General features: G+C 44.5%; 1 pseudogene; it reads left to right on the top strand.

Moving 5' to 3' along the window:
• Positions 1 to 8379, top strand: part of LOC101571041 — a 132731-nt pseudogene extending 124352 nt beyond the window's left edge.
• Positions 8380 to 12802: the final 4423 nt, after the last annotated feature.

Raw genomic sequence — 12802 nt, 5'->3', positions numbered from 1 at the left:
ATCAGTGCAGCCATGTGGATGAGTCACGGCCATTGCTTGGCCAACACACGTGGTTTTAAGGCAGTGATTTTTCTTTCTCTTTGCAGTATTAGGGATCAAACTCAGGACTTTGTACTTGCCAGGCAAGCACTTACTCCACTGAGCTATTTCCCCAGCCTCTAAGGCAATGATTTTTAAATCCTGGATGAAAATGAAAATCATCAGGGAAGATTTAAGGAAGTATAAATGTCTAGGGTTTTTTTTTTGTTTGTTTGTTTGTTTATTTGTGGTACTGGGGTTTGAACTATGTTTTCCAGGCAGGTGCTTCAGCCTGAACAACTTCCAGCCCAATGCCTAAGTTTTATTCTTAGAGGTTTTGATTTAATTTGCTTGGGATAAAATCTAACATCTGTATGTTTTTAAAATTCCAATGTGACTAATCTGTAATTAGCTTTGAAAACTAGTAAATTAAAAAATAGGTAAATGTTTGTTGTATAAATCAAACAGAAACTTGGCGAAAGGAGAAATAAACTTGTATTTCTAGACTTTCAGAATTAAATTTAAGTTCTGCTAGGTTTAGAGTACCAAGCGTTGACCCTGGTAGATTCTCTTAGTCTTTCTTCCCCTGTTACTGCCTGGGGTAGTTGGTAGAGTGGGGTCACATTCGGGCAGAGTGACCTCAGTTGAAGGGGTGTGGGAATGAGGAGGTTCCTCCGATGCTGCGCAGCATTTATGAGGTGGACAGTAAGTCCCAGAGGCACCTGACACAGGGGAGTGTGGCGTTTCAGCAGCCTCGACTTCGATAACCGGTGATTTCTGTTCCCGCCTTCCTCCCGGCCTAGAGAGAATCTTCAGAAGCTTCCCCAGTTGGCCGCCATTCACCACAACAACTGCATGTACATTGCGCACCACCTGCTGACCCTGGGCCATCAGTTCAGGTTGCGCCTCGCGCCCATTCTCTGTGATGGCACCACCACCTTTGTGGACCTTGTACCTGGCTTCCGAAGACTTGGTAACTGACACCTTAAACTTGGGAAAACACGGACGTGCAGCTTCTCAGCCTACTGCGTAATTTATAAAGGAGGTGGCTAAAAGTTAGGTGGTGGTCCTGATCTGCATAGGAAAGCGGAAGGCCCTTTAGTTTGCGAATGTCTCTAGTTATGTAAGTGTGTTTTACTATGTTGGTTCCAGGACTTGAACTCAGGGCTTTGCTTGCCAGTCAGGTGCTCCGCTGTTGAGCTGCTTCCCCAGCCCTCTAATTACTTAGTTTATAAAATGAGTGTAGTCTGCGGAAGCATTGCTTTTTGTGAGATAGTTTCACAGCATATCAGCATTCCAGACTTCATTGTTAGTATGTGTTGAGGTCGCCAAATCAGAATTATGTTAGTAGAATGATACATAAGACATATTTTGGACAATTTTGTTACCACTGTTGGCAAGAATGCATTAATGTTTGTGCTTATTTATTTATTTATTTATTTTTTTTCCTGGAACAGGGGGTTGAACTCAGGCCCTTGTGCTTGTCGGGGAAACACTTATTCTACTGAGCCATCTCCCTGGCCCTGAACTTATTATGCAAAACCCTAAGATAGTTATCTCCCATCTCCTTAGTTTTATTTGAGATTACTAAAGTTGAAGGAATTGAAATACAAATGTTTACTATAATCTTAGCCTGAGAGAAAAGAGAATCTGTGGTCAATTGTTTTTAGGTTCTTGATTTTTCTCTTTTCTGATTTAGATAAAGAATAATAATTTTTTTCATTTAACTGAGGTTTTTCTTAGCTGACTTAGACTGACAAACTTCTGAGAAGAGCTTGTCCGAGAATGGGGCTGCACGCAGTAGAAGCGATTCCTTCTAGGAGCCTGAGGGCAGCTATCTGTTTAGCAGTTACTTCCTATGGGTGGCTCAACACAGGGTTTATGTTTCTCTCTCCTCTGCTACTCTGAAGAGCTTTGGAATTTTTCATTTTGTTTTCCCATCATAGGGACTGAGTGCTTTTTGGCCCAGATGAGGGCCCAGAAAGGCGAACTTCTGGAAAGATTATCAAGTGCTAGGAATTTTTCCAACATGGATGATGAAGAGAATTATTCTGCAGCAAGTAAAGCAGTGCGGCAGGTAGGAGGCTGTCGCCAGTGCTGAAGTTTGTGCAGTATCCTCAGGTGCCCTTTGCTTGTGGTTGGGGTTTAAAAAGCAGCCGAGCACACCTAACACATAGTGCAGTATATTGTCCTTACCCTCCCTGGGAAACCTAGACATGTTCGCCGTCCTGTTTACGAGCTTTGCCCTGCCCACCAAGACGGGAGGAAGCTGTCTTCATAGCCCCAGTAATGTGACTAGCAAGTCTGTTGTAGTAGGAGTTACTTAGGTACTTGTATTTAGGAGATTTGTTTCTATTGAGTTTTATACCATTTCCTTGATTTTTTTTTCCTTTTCGGGTTGAGTAAGCAGAATTCCTTAATTTAGATACTAGTTTTTTTTTTTCTTTATCAGATATAGTTTCTAGTTTGTTCCCATTCTTTGGGTTGCATTTTGTAGTCGTCTTTTTAGAGCAATTTTAGATTCACAGCAAAATTGAAAGGCAGGTAAAGATATTTCCCGTATAAGCCACGTCCCCTCCGGAGGTGGAGCGTTTGTGACGGTTGGTGAGCACAGATCTCGGTCCCCCGATTATGCTAGGACTCACTTTGGGGGTGCACGTTCTGAAGCTTTAGATGCCCGTGTCTGCCATTATACTATCAATGTTTTCTCTGCTCTAAGCATCCTCTGTACTCTTCCTATTCACTTCTCCCTAGCCTGAGAAATTTAAAATGCAGGGTTTCAGCCATGTTTCTCTCTTAAATGATGTATCTTTTCTACTAATTGCCTCAGCCTCAGCTAAGTCTGCCATGGATACCACTGAGAATCAAACATGCAAAAAGCAAATGTCCTGCATTTTCTCACTTTTGCATAACTTCTTTCCCCATGTACATGGAAAATAAATAAGAAAAGGAATGTGAGTTGCAGCAGTCTGTCTTCTTTGTAAGTAATTGTGTTCTCCTGGCAGGTACTGCATCAGCTGAAGCGACTTGGAGTTGTGTGGCAGGATGTCCTGCCGGTGAACATATACTGCAAGGCCATGGGGACTTTACTGAACACAGCAGTTTCTGAAATCATTGTCAGAATCACTGCCCTGGAGGTAGGAGCCCTGGATCTGGCGTGCAGTGTGATGCCTCAGGCAGTAGAAGTTGAGTCGTAGCCAGGCGTGCTGGCACATGCCTGTGATCCCAGCCCTTGGGGGGCTGAGGCAGGAGGCTGTGAGTTCAAGGCTGGCCTGGGCTGCAGAGAGTTTAAGACTACCCTGAACTGCCTGGTGAGACCCTGTCTCAAAAAAAGGAGATGCGGTCCTTATCCCAGATTATGACTTTATTAAGAAAGTGACGGTAATTCTTTTTTAAGCAACACATTTGGTAGAAGAAATTGTTCATATTTCCTAACTCATGCTGTTACACATTTTCAGTTTTGCCTTAATTCTGTTTTGCTAGAGACTTGTAAGTCTCTTTTATCCCTACGTGAGGAAGTAGGATTGTATTTATTATCCTACCATACGTAAATTATGAATGAGGCAGTTGAAAACTGGGCAGTGGCCCCAGTCTTCATACTGTGTTGTGTAATGTGAAGTCATTTGGTTTGCAAGTAAACTGAATACTTTAATTTAGTAAAGTGAATAGTCTTATGTAGGTATCACTTAGATACCTACAGATCTGCACAGCCGAGAATTTATGTGTGATCGTACCAGGAAAATTGACCATCCTTGATGCTTCTACAGTGTAGATTGACGAAGTCCTTATTTGTAGTAATATCTCCTGCTTTGTAGCCAGTTTTGCCACATTTGGAAGAAATGGACTCACTGGGAGGCAAACTAAATTGCTATCTGTTGAAACATTTTGTGTCATTCTAGCTTTAGGGATATTTTCAGAGACCTGATGGAATCTAGTGTCTAGTAAGGTATTAAGTTGCTGGCACAGCCTGCTATAGCTCATCTACTGGGTTAACCTGCACAGTCTGCCCTACCCTCTCCCTACGACTGAGTGGGCCCAATTCTATTCTGTTATGTTCCCTTTGTGCAAAACTAGGACATCTCTACTGAGGATGGTGATAGATTGTATTCCTTATGCAAAACAGTGATGGATGAAGGACCACAGGTATTCGCACCTCTGTCTGAGGAAGACAAGAACAAGCGGTACCAAGAAGAGGTTCCAGTCTATGTTCCCAGATGGACGCCTTTCAGAGAGCTGATGCTGATGCTGCAAGCCAGCTTGCAAGAAATCGGAGATCGGTGTGTGTTTCCCGCCTGTAGGGGCACGTGTCTCTTCAACAGCCACAGAAGGGCAGCTGTGCCGTCAGAGCAGTGCTTGTGGTGAATGTTACTCAGGGAACAGTTGTGGCTTGAAGAGCAGCAGTTGGGGCCTTTTGGTAGTCTGTTGTAGTATAGCTCTCATCACAGCTTTCTCCTTGGATAATATCGACTCCTCATTCATGTTATTTCGGCCTTGAATGTGGTTTTGGCGTGTAATGCAAATGATCTAGCCACTATAGTAAGTACTTACCTTATATCTGATGGAATAGCTGCCAACTTAAACCAGCAGTGAATGCATTTTCAAGATGGCTTTGGTCTCCTAACACAGAGGTAACTTTTATCTTTCTTTTGTATTCAGCTTCACAAGACTTTGAAGGTAGTTTTTCTGCAGGGAGTACAGTAGTTTCAGCAGCTGAGTATCATGCACCTAGAAAAGATTCTTTTCTTAAATGTGAATCTTTTCATCTAACACTATCAGTTAATACTATTATACCCAGGACGCTCCCAATGTGCACAGGTCCCTAATATGCATCAGACAATAGGTGAGGGTTAGTAATACATCCACTGATACTTTTGTATTGTCATAGTATATTATTAGTGAGTTTGTCTGCCTTGCATAAAACTCTCTGTTGAGGCCTTAAGGTCTGTCTCCATCTCTGTAGCTACTCGTCTCTCTGCTTTAATTTACTGCACATATCCAGTTATATTAAATCAGTTGTTCTAGATGTTTCTGAGTTGTTTGCAACATATATTGCCCAGTCGAAAACAATACAAAGCTGGGTGTGGTGGTGCAAGCCTCTAGTCCTGACACTCAGGAGGCTGAGGCAGGAGGATTGTCACAGTTGGAGCCCAGCTTATGCTACATAGTGAGTTCAAGGCCATCTTAAGCTATGTGATTTCCCCAAAACCGGACCACATCAGGGCAGTGGGACTTCTACCTGAAAAAAAAAATTACATCAAGCTATTTTTACAGTTAATACAAAGTTATGATTTGTTATAAATAAGTCCTTAGGGCTGAGGAGATAGCTCAGAGGCATAAGCACCTACCTGGCAAACACGAGGTCCAAGGACCCACATGCCGTGCTGGCCCTGGAAACCTGGGAGATAGAACGATCACTACAAGTTCGAGATCAGCCCGGGGCTACAAAAGTGAGCACAAGGCCAGCCCGGACTGCACAGGGAGACCCTGTCTTGAAAAAGGAGTCCTTAACAGATAAAAAGGTGTCTTTAAGGAATGTGCTTTGGAGATCAGCGGATGAAGTTTTCATCTGCCGTTGAATAGACTTGCCAGTCAAGGGTCATGGTGCATGCTGGGGTCCCAGATGCCAACGAGGCTGGACTTGATCACAGATTTCTAGGCCACCTTGGGCAAGTCTGTCTCCAGATAGAAAGGGTCGGGGTGTAGCTCAGTGATGCAGTGCCCCTGAGTTCAACTCCTAGCGCCACAAATTAAAGATAGGGGGCTTTTTCAGCCCTCATTCCTTGCTCCATGAGGGAAACGGCAGTGCTGGTGCGTCTCCCTCCTTGTCTGCTTAGGACTGGTTTAGAGAGTTGTAAAAGCGAAGCTGATAGCCAGGTGTGTGGTCTGTAATCGTAGCACCGATGGAGGCTGAGGCAGGGGATTGCCAGGTTGGGTAGCACCAGGGCAGATTCCACTACTGGAAAGAAGCTGGTCACTGAGAGAACATTTTCTTTAGCAGAGCAGTTATCTCTGGTCATGTGTAATTTAAATGTTGTAAAGTTGCAAAATCTACGTATGAAGGAATCCAGTTTATATAACATAAATTCAGTTTAAGAAAAGAGAATGTTGCTGTACCTATCACCTGATTTAGGAAAGAAAACAGTACCTCTGGAGTACCTTATGTCTTATAAATGCTTCCCCAGAGGTGCCCATTTTCTTGAACTTGGTGTTATTTCCTTGTCTTCCTGTATAGTTTTATATTTGCATGGTTTTGTTGTTGTTGCTGTCTCACTGGGCAGCCCAGGCTGGCCTCGAGCTCATGCTTCTGCCTCAGCTTCTCGTGCTGAGGTTACGGACGTGGTACTACCCCAGCTACACGTACTCTTTCTTTTCTTTCTCCTCAATGCATTGTTCTGGTTTTCTCTCTTCGGTACTTTCCTTTGCGTCCATGTGTGTGGTACCTATGTGTGTTCCCTGTGAGGAGGTGGTGCGTACGCATGACGCCTCAGCTCCCCTTTTCACCCACTTGCCCTCCCCTCCCTAGCCCGCCTTCCATTTTTTGGTCCTTTCTCCTTTGACAAAGAGCCATCTCCTTTCTTTTGCTCTTCATACACAGGTTCTCTTTTTTGACACAGGGTTTCACTGTGCAGTTCAAGCTGGCCTTCAGCTCGCAGTGGCCCTCCTGCCTCAGCCTCCTGAGTGATGGGGTTGCAGGAGTGTGGCACCATACCCCGGCCAGGGCACTTTGTTAATCCAGAGTTTGGAGCCGGCCTGTTCCTGCCTGGAATTGGAGCCCTCTGTTACTTGCTCCCCTTGGTTTTGTTTTCTCTCTGTACCAGGGATCGAGCTCAGAGCCTCATGCTTGCCAGGCAGGTGCTGTGCCATGGAGCGCCATCCCTTGCCCTGACTTCTTTGGTTGAACAGTGTTTTCAAAATTCTCTCATAGTGTTTCGTGGGCTGCACTTTACTTTCAGTCTCAGTACCCAGATCCCTTATAGTTTATGTATCCCCTTTTCCTTTGCACCAGCATCTGAGATTATCGAATTTGACAGTCTGGTTAGTAGCGGTTGATAGCATGTTGTCATTTTAATTCACATTTACCAGAATTCTAGTAGGACTGAGCAGCTCTTTGGTTACTCGTATTTCTCCTGTTGTAAATACATTTTCTTATCTTTTCCCCTTGATTCAGGGGAGTTCTTTATGTAGCTATATTTTTATTTTTTATATTGTTTGATATTTCATATATTTTTAATATCAGTCTTTTTTCAATTAAAATTTATTATCTGTGGTTTACTTTTTAAAAAGTAGTTATGGAGACCAAGGCACAGGAGAAGATGCTCATAGTGCCCCAGTTCAGAGAGAGTGACCTGCAGCTTAGGATGGGAGTGTGTGCCCATCCTCCCTTGCCCTTTGCATCTGGCTGCGCTGGTACCATAGGCGGCCGGTGGGCAGAGATCTGAGATACTGATGCGTCGGTCTGTAAAGAAGGAAGGTACTGAGATTTACTGTGTTTGTAATTAAAATAAGCATTTGGTTCAAATAAGAAATTTAAAGAATGTTTTCAAAAAAATTCAGAGACATAATATAAGAAATAGAACTTTATGGTTCTTGTTTGTTTGTTTTTTTGCAGATGGGCAGATGGAAAAGGGCCCCTGGCGGCTGCATTCTCCTCTACTGAAGTGAAAGCTTTAATTCGTGCCTTATTCCAGAACACAGAAAGGAGAGCGGCTGCCCTTGCTAAGATTAAATAATTCATTTTCCTGAGATAAACTGCATCTTGACCATATGGACTCCTCCTTTGGTGTAATTACACCTGCACGACTTTTTGGAAGTTTGATTTTTCATAAAAACACCTGACCTCCCGGCCAGTCCGAGGCCCTGCTGAAGGTTGGGGTAGGAGGTTCAGGCGGCAGCGACGAGCGAGTCGTGGACTCCGGCCGCCTGCCTGGATAATTATGGAACTGCGACTCCCAACACAAAACAGCCGCGCGCACATGAAGGATGAAACGAACTAGACACAGCAGTGTGTGTGCTGCTCCCACAGCCCTCTGGGATTGACGTGCATTATTATTTTAGGTTCTGGTTTTAGATTAAGGAATCCAAGAGACGCTAAGAGTCAGGGTAAATAATTGGTGAGATTTGGCATGGGTGTGGAGGAGGAGTGCTAGGGTTACTATGTTTGGTTTTGCAAGAATTAGGGATAACTTCTGTTACCTTTGTTTCCAATGACTGATCTATTTCAGAGTTAAAGGTATCTTTAAAAATGTGGGAACTTTTAACAAAAAGAGACCAGCAGGTTGTCTTCTGCGTGCTTCTCTTTGTATTGACATGTATGATGCACACAGAGCACTCACAGGCTTGTCATCTGCTTTCTTTGTAGCACAACCTTGGGGGCCTGCCCCTTAGCTCAGTTCTTTAAGTGGCTGCTTCAACAAAGCAGTCAGGCTCAGGTTGCTGTGGTTCGATCTCCACAACACAAGCCAGCCTGTCATGCCTTGAAGGCATTCGGAGCAAAAAAAAAAAAAAAACACTTTTGCATTGTAGCACGACCTGATGACTTCTTAGAGTTCCCAGGTCTCTCACAGCTTTAAGTATCTGTTTTTGGGACGTTTTTTTGTTTCAACTAAGTTTAACTTTTGTGGTTGAATTTTCCACAGTTCTCTTTCTGTGCCCTTTCAAATGTAAGGTTTTCCGTTGCCCATGTTTCTATGTGATGCATAAGCCATGAGTCACAGGCCCTGGGCGCTGCAGCCTGACCCTTGTTTTGCAGACATAGGCTAGCTCAGCTTCCTGTTTTTAAGTCCTCGCAGCCTCGTGGTATATAGCATGTTAGGTTATCCTGCACCTGTTTAGGACTTTAGGTTGTGTCTCTTCCTACTAAGTTACAGTTTCCCCTCCTGCAAAGGGGGCAGAGAGTGTAATTTTTTTCTTTTCCTTGATTCTTGTTAAAATATATTTTTGTTAGTGCACAACTTTTACAAAATACTGGGTTTCGGTGTTGTGTTTTCATGCATGTTAACATTGTATCCTCCTCATTGCCCCTCTCAGCTCACTCCCTGCTCCCTTCCCCCTTCCTCTTGCCTGGAAGTCTGCGGGGTGATCCCTGTGTCCTTTGCTCTGGGTGCTGCCTGGGGGTCACTTCCAGAGGACTGAGCTGGCTTCCCAAGTCCTCAGCCCCAGTACTCGTAGAACAAGCTGATCTTCCTGCCTTCTTCCTCTTGTTCTGACTTCTGCTTTAGCCCTTTCAGTCAAGGCATTCCGCTCGCCTAATCTTTTCCCACACAAGGGTAATAGAAATACTAAGAAAGAGACTGATTCCACTGAGCCATCTCCCTGGTTGAAAGAGACTGATTTTCATCTTATAAAAGAATCAGCTGGGTTAATGACAAGCTGTCCGTACTGTGCATGTCCCAACATGAGAACCCACAGAGGAAAGACATGTTCTGAACCAGCTGTAGTGTTTTGAAAATGAAGTGGACTTTCGGGCTGGTGAGATGGCTCAGTGGTCTAAAGTACCTACTTAGAACAAGCTTAGCAAAGCACAGGGACCGCGGTTCAATCCCCCAGCACCACAGGCCAGCCAGCTGCGCCCCCTGGTGGGCTGAGCTGGCCACACACACACATACATAAATAAATAAAAAATTAAAAAAAAAAGAGAAGTGGACTTAGGAGAGGAGGAAGGGGCCATATTAATAGAAAATACCTGTTTTTGAAAATATAATTTCAGATGGCCTTTTTTTTTTTCAGCAATCGAGAGACAGGAACTAAAGGCAGAATTGAAATAAATGCATTTTAGGGCTGTTACACAGAGCAACAGATTTCTTTTGTTCCTAGAAGCTATTCCTGTTGCTTGACAGGTACAGTAATTTGGGGGTGGGATCTCATAAATGAAAAGCCGGCTCCTCATTTCTTCCCTCCTCCTGGTAGTACAGACAACTCTGAGAATTCTTGGGCAGTGTGCTTAGTCTTTTGAGACGATCCCTTAATGCATAGTTAGTGAGCAGTGGCACACAGCAGGTAGACGCCATCTTCTTACGTGGCCAAGAAATGGAGAGTCATGATGAAGTAGACGTTCACTGTGGTTAGGGATGAGTCCTCTGATTGGACCTGTGGGAATTGGGCCTGGTAGCTCCGAGGCTCGTGAGACTGTCTGCTTCACTGCTGCCTGAGTTGCTAAGGGATTGGAGTCTTGGAGAAAGAGCACGAGGCCTGGGAGCGCAGGAGCAGGGCCTCATGGAGACAGCAGTGCGCTGAGTGTAGCGAGCCTCTTCCCAAGAGAAGCCAGGCATGCACATGACTGGGAGAAGTGGGATTCATGAAAGGTTCCCCAAGCTTGTAAGGAAACAGTTGTTACAAAGGTAAGTCTGCCAGCAGTCTAAATCTGGGTGGTGAGGCGAGCGAGGCTCGGGGTTCTGTATGGTTTGTGCACCCATCAGGCTGTGTGCTGGGAGCCTGACCCTTGGTAGGTTTTGGGAGGAATTTCTCTTCACAGCGGAGATCCTCCAGATGGCACTCTTTCCTCAGCCTGCAGCATCGCGAAGCCTCTGGGGTGGACGTGGAAGCTACAGACTGTATGCCCCACACCTATTTTTTGGCCTTTGTCAGCTCTCAGAGGTCGTCTAGACTCTGTGCGGGGCTCACACTATAAAATTCTGTGCCTTGCTGAATAATCAGTTGAGTAAATAAAACAATTTTCCTTTCTCACCTCCCTCTTGTCTCTGTCCTTCCCTTCTTATTGGGGATTGAACCTAGGGCCTCACTCACGTGAGGCAAGCACTGTCCCGCTGAGGAATGCCCCAGCTGTTTTAATTTCTGTATTTTGAGATGATAGTAAGCTGCTGTCCTGCCTCAGCCTTCTGAATAGCTGGGTAAAATTACAGACATGTGCCACCATGCTGGGCTAAGTATTTTTTATTTTTTATGTATTTAGTACAGGGTCTATAGGGTCTCACTATGCAGATCGGACTAGTAGTGATCCTCCTGTTTTCAGCCTCACAAGTGTTGGGATTATAGGTGAGCCACCAAGCCTAGTCTCATAGGTCGCATAGTGCACCCTGGGGGCAGGGCCAGCTAGCTTGGCATGCCAGGAATCGAGCCCTAGTCCCTTTGGCTCTTTGCCTCTTTCCCAGACACCTGGTAGAATGAACCCAGTCCTGTAGTTCCTGGGTATTCAAAAACTGCACAAGGCGCTTTAGTCTGCTGAGCTATCTGGCCAGCCCCAGGCTCAGTATTTTGTTTGATTAGTTAACACTGGTAAGGGAGAGATGGATAATCCTTTTAGCATGTTTATGAATATTAAATAAGGCAGTAATTCCTAGATTTTTAATCTCCTTAAGATTTTGTCCTCTACAAGTACTGAGAGGTATACACACATATGTATACCCTGAGAGTAGTTTTGTGATCTTAAAATCCTGGCCCTCCACATCATTTAAGCTCTATACTGACAATCAAAAGTGATACTGTCCGGTTCCACCAAAAAAAAAAAAAAAAAGTGATAATGAAATTTGTGTTCCTTTCCTGCCACCAGGTATGATGACACAGGCCTGGAGTCCCAGCACCCAGGAGACTGAGGCAGGAGGATCACTGATTTCAAGGCCAGCTGAACTATAGAGTAAATCCTTGTCTCAAAAAGAAAAAAGTTGTCAAGCATAAAAATTTCCTAAAAACCATAGAAATCCAATTTTGAAAAAAAATTCAATTATAGGATTTAGAGTTAAAACGAATTATTAGGAATTTGATTAAGACTCATCGTATTGTTTTTTAAAAATTTTATTTTTATTGTCATATTACAAGCTGGAACTGAAAATTACACAAGTCACTAGAGGTTGGAATATGACAGTAATCCTGGAGAGCTGTGTCTAACTTCCTCACGTCACAAATCCAGTATCCTGTTTTTGTTTTGTTTGGTGCAGTAGAGTAGCGTACCTGTGAGGGGCTCTTAGCTGCTCTAGCTGCTGATGAAGAGGCTAGTATTCAGGCCAAAGACATCTACACCTCCTGGGCCACAGGTTTAGGTCTTTCTGCATTCGTCCCACCTACATTTATTGGATGACAGTATTATTGTAAGCACTGAGGTTAAATTCCATGTTCTTTAGTAATTTAAATTCTGGTAGCAGGGACCAGGATAAATGTAAGTACTCCATTTGAAGATAGTGCTAGGGAAAGCACGTGGAGTGATGAGGGTTAGGACTTCTGGAGGGGCTGGGGCACAGCGGCCTGAGGATGGTGGGCCCGTGTGCCATCGTTAGAAGGCAGGCAGGCCAGGGGCAGCCTAGCCACCAGCTCTCGTAGAGCCAAGGCTCCTTGGTGCCTGGACGGCTCGAGGCAGCAAGGAGGTGCGGAGGCAGAGACGCTAAGAGGGGAGGCCAGGCTGTGCGGGGTGTCTTAAGCCAGTGTAGGGATTCAAGAGTTTTTCTTACTCTGAGTCAAATGGGGAACACTTATTAGCTTTAAAAAAATCTTAAAAAGTGGAAACGTGCGCACGAATAGAACAGTATCCTGAGCCCTCCCGTATCACCGTGATCTGCTGGCTCATGCGGCATCATTGTAACCTTTCCCCAGCCCTCGCCCCTTTCAACATAACTGGGTCATTGAGGGAAGTGCCAGAGTGTATTTCAAGCCTGGGGAGCCTGCCTTTTGTTTCTTGTGAAGTTATGAAGCATTCCTTTTTTTTTTTTTTTTTTGTCTTTTTGAGATAAGGTTTCACTGTGTAGTTAAGGCTGGTCTTGAATCCAGGTTGGCTCAAACTCAGTGATCTTCCTGCCTCAGCCTCCCAAGTGCTGGGATTACGTATGTGACCCACTAG

This window comes from Octodon degus, unplaced genomic scaffold, assembly GCF_000260255.1.
Source record: "Octodon degus isolate 3935 unplaced genomic scaffold, OctDeg1.0 scaffold00266, whole genome shotgun sequence".
Lineage (NCBI taxonomy): Eukaryota > Metazoa > Chordata > Mammalia > Rodentia > Octodontidae > Octodon > Octodon degus.
The sequence above is the reverse complement of the archived record's forward strand: the minus strand, read 5'-3'. Positions and strand labels throughout refer to the sequence as shown.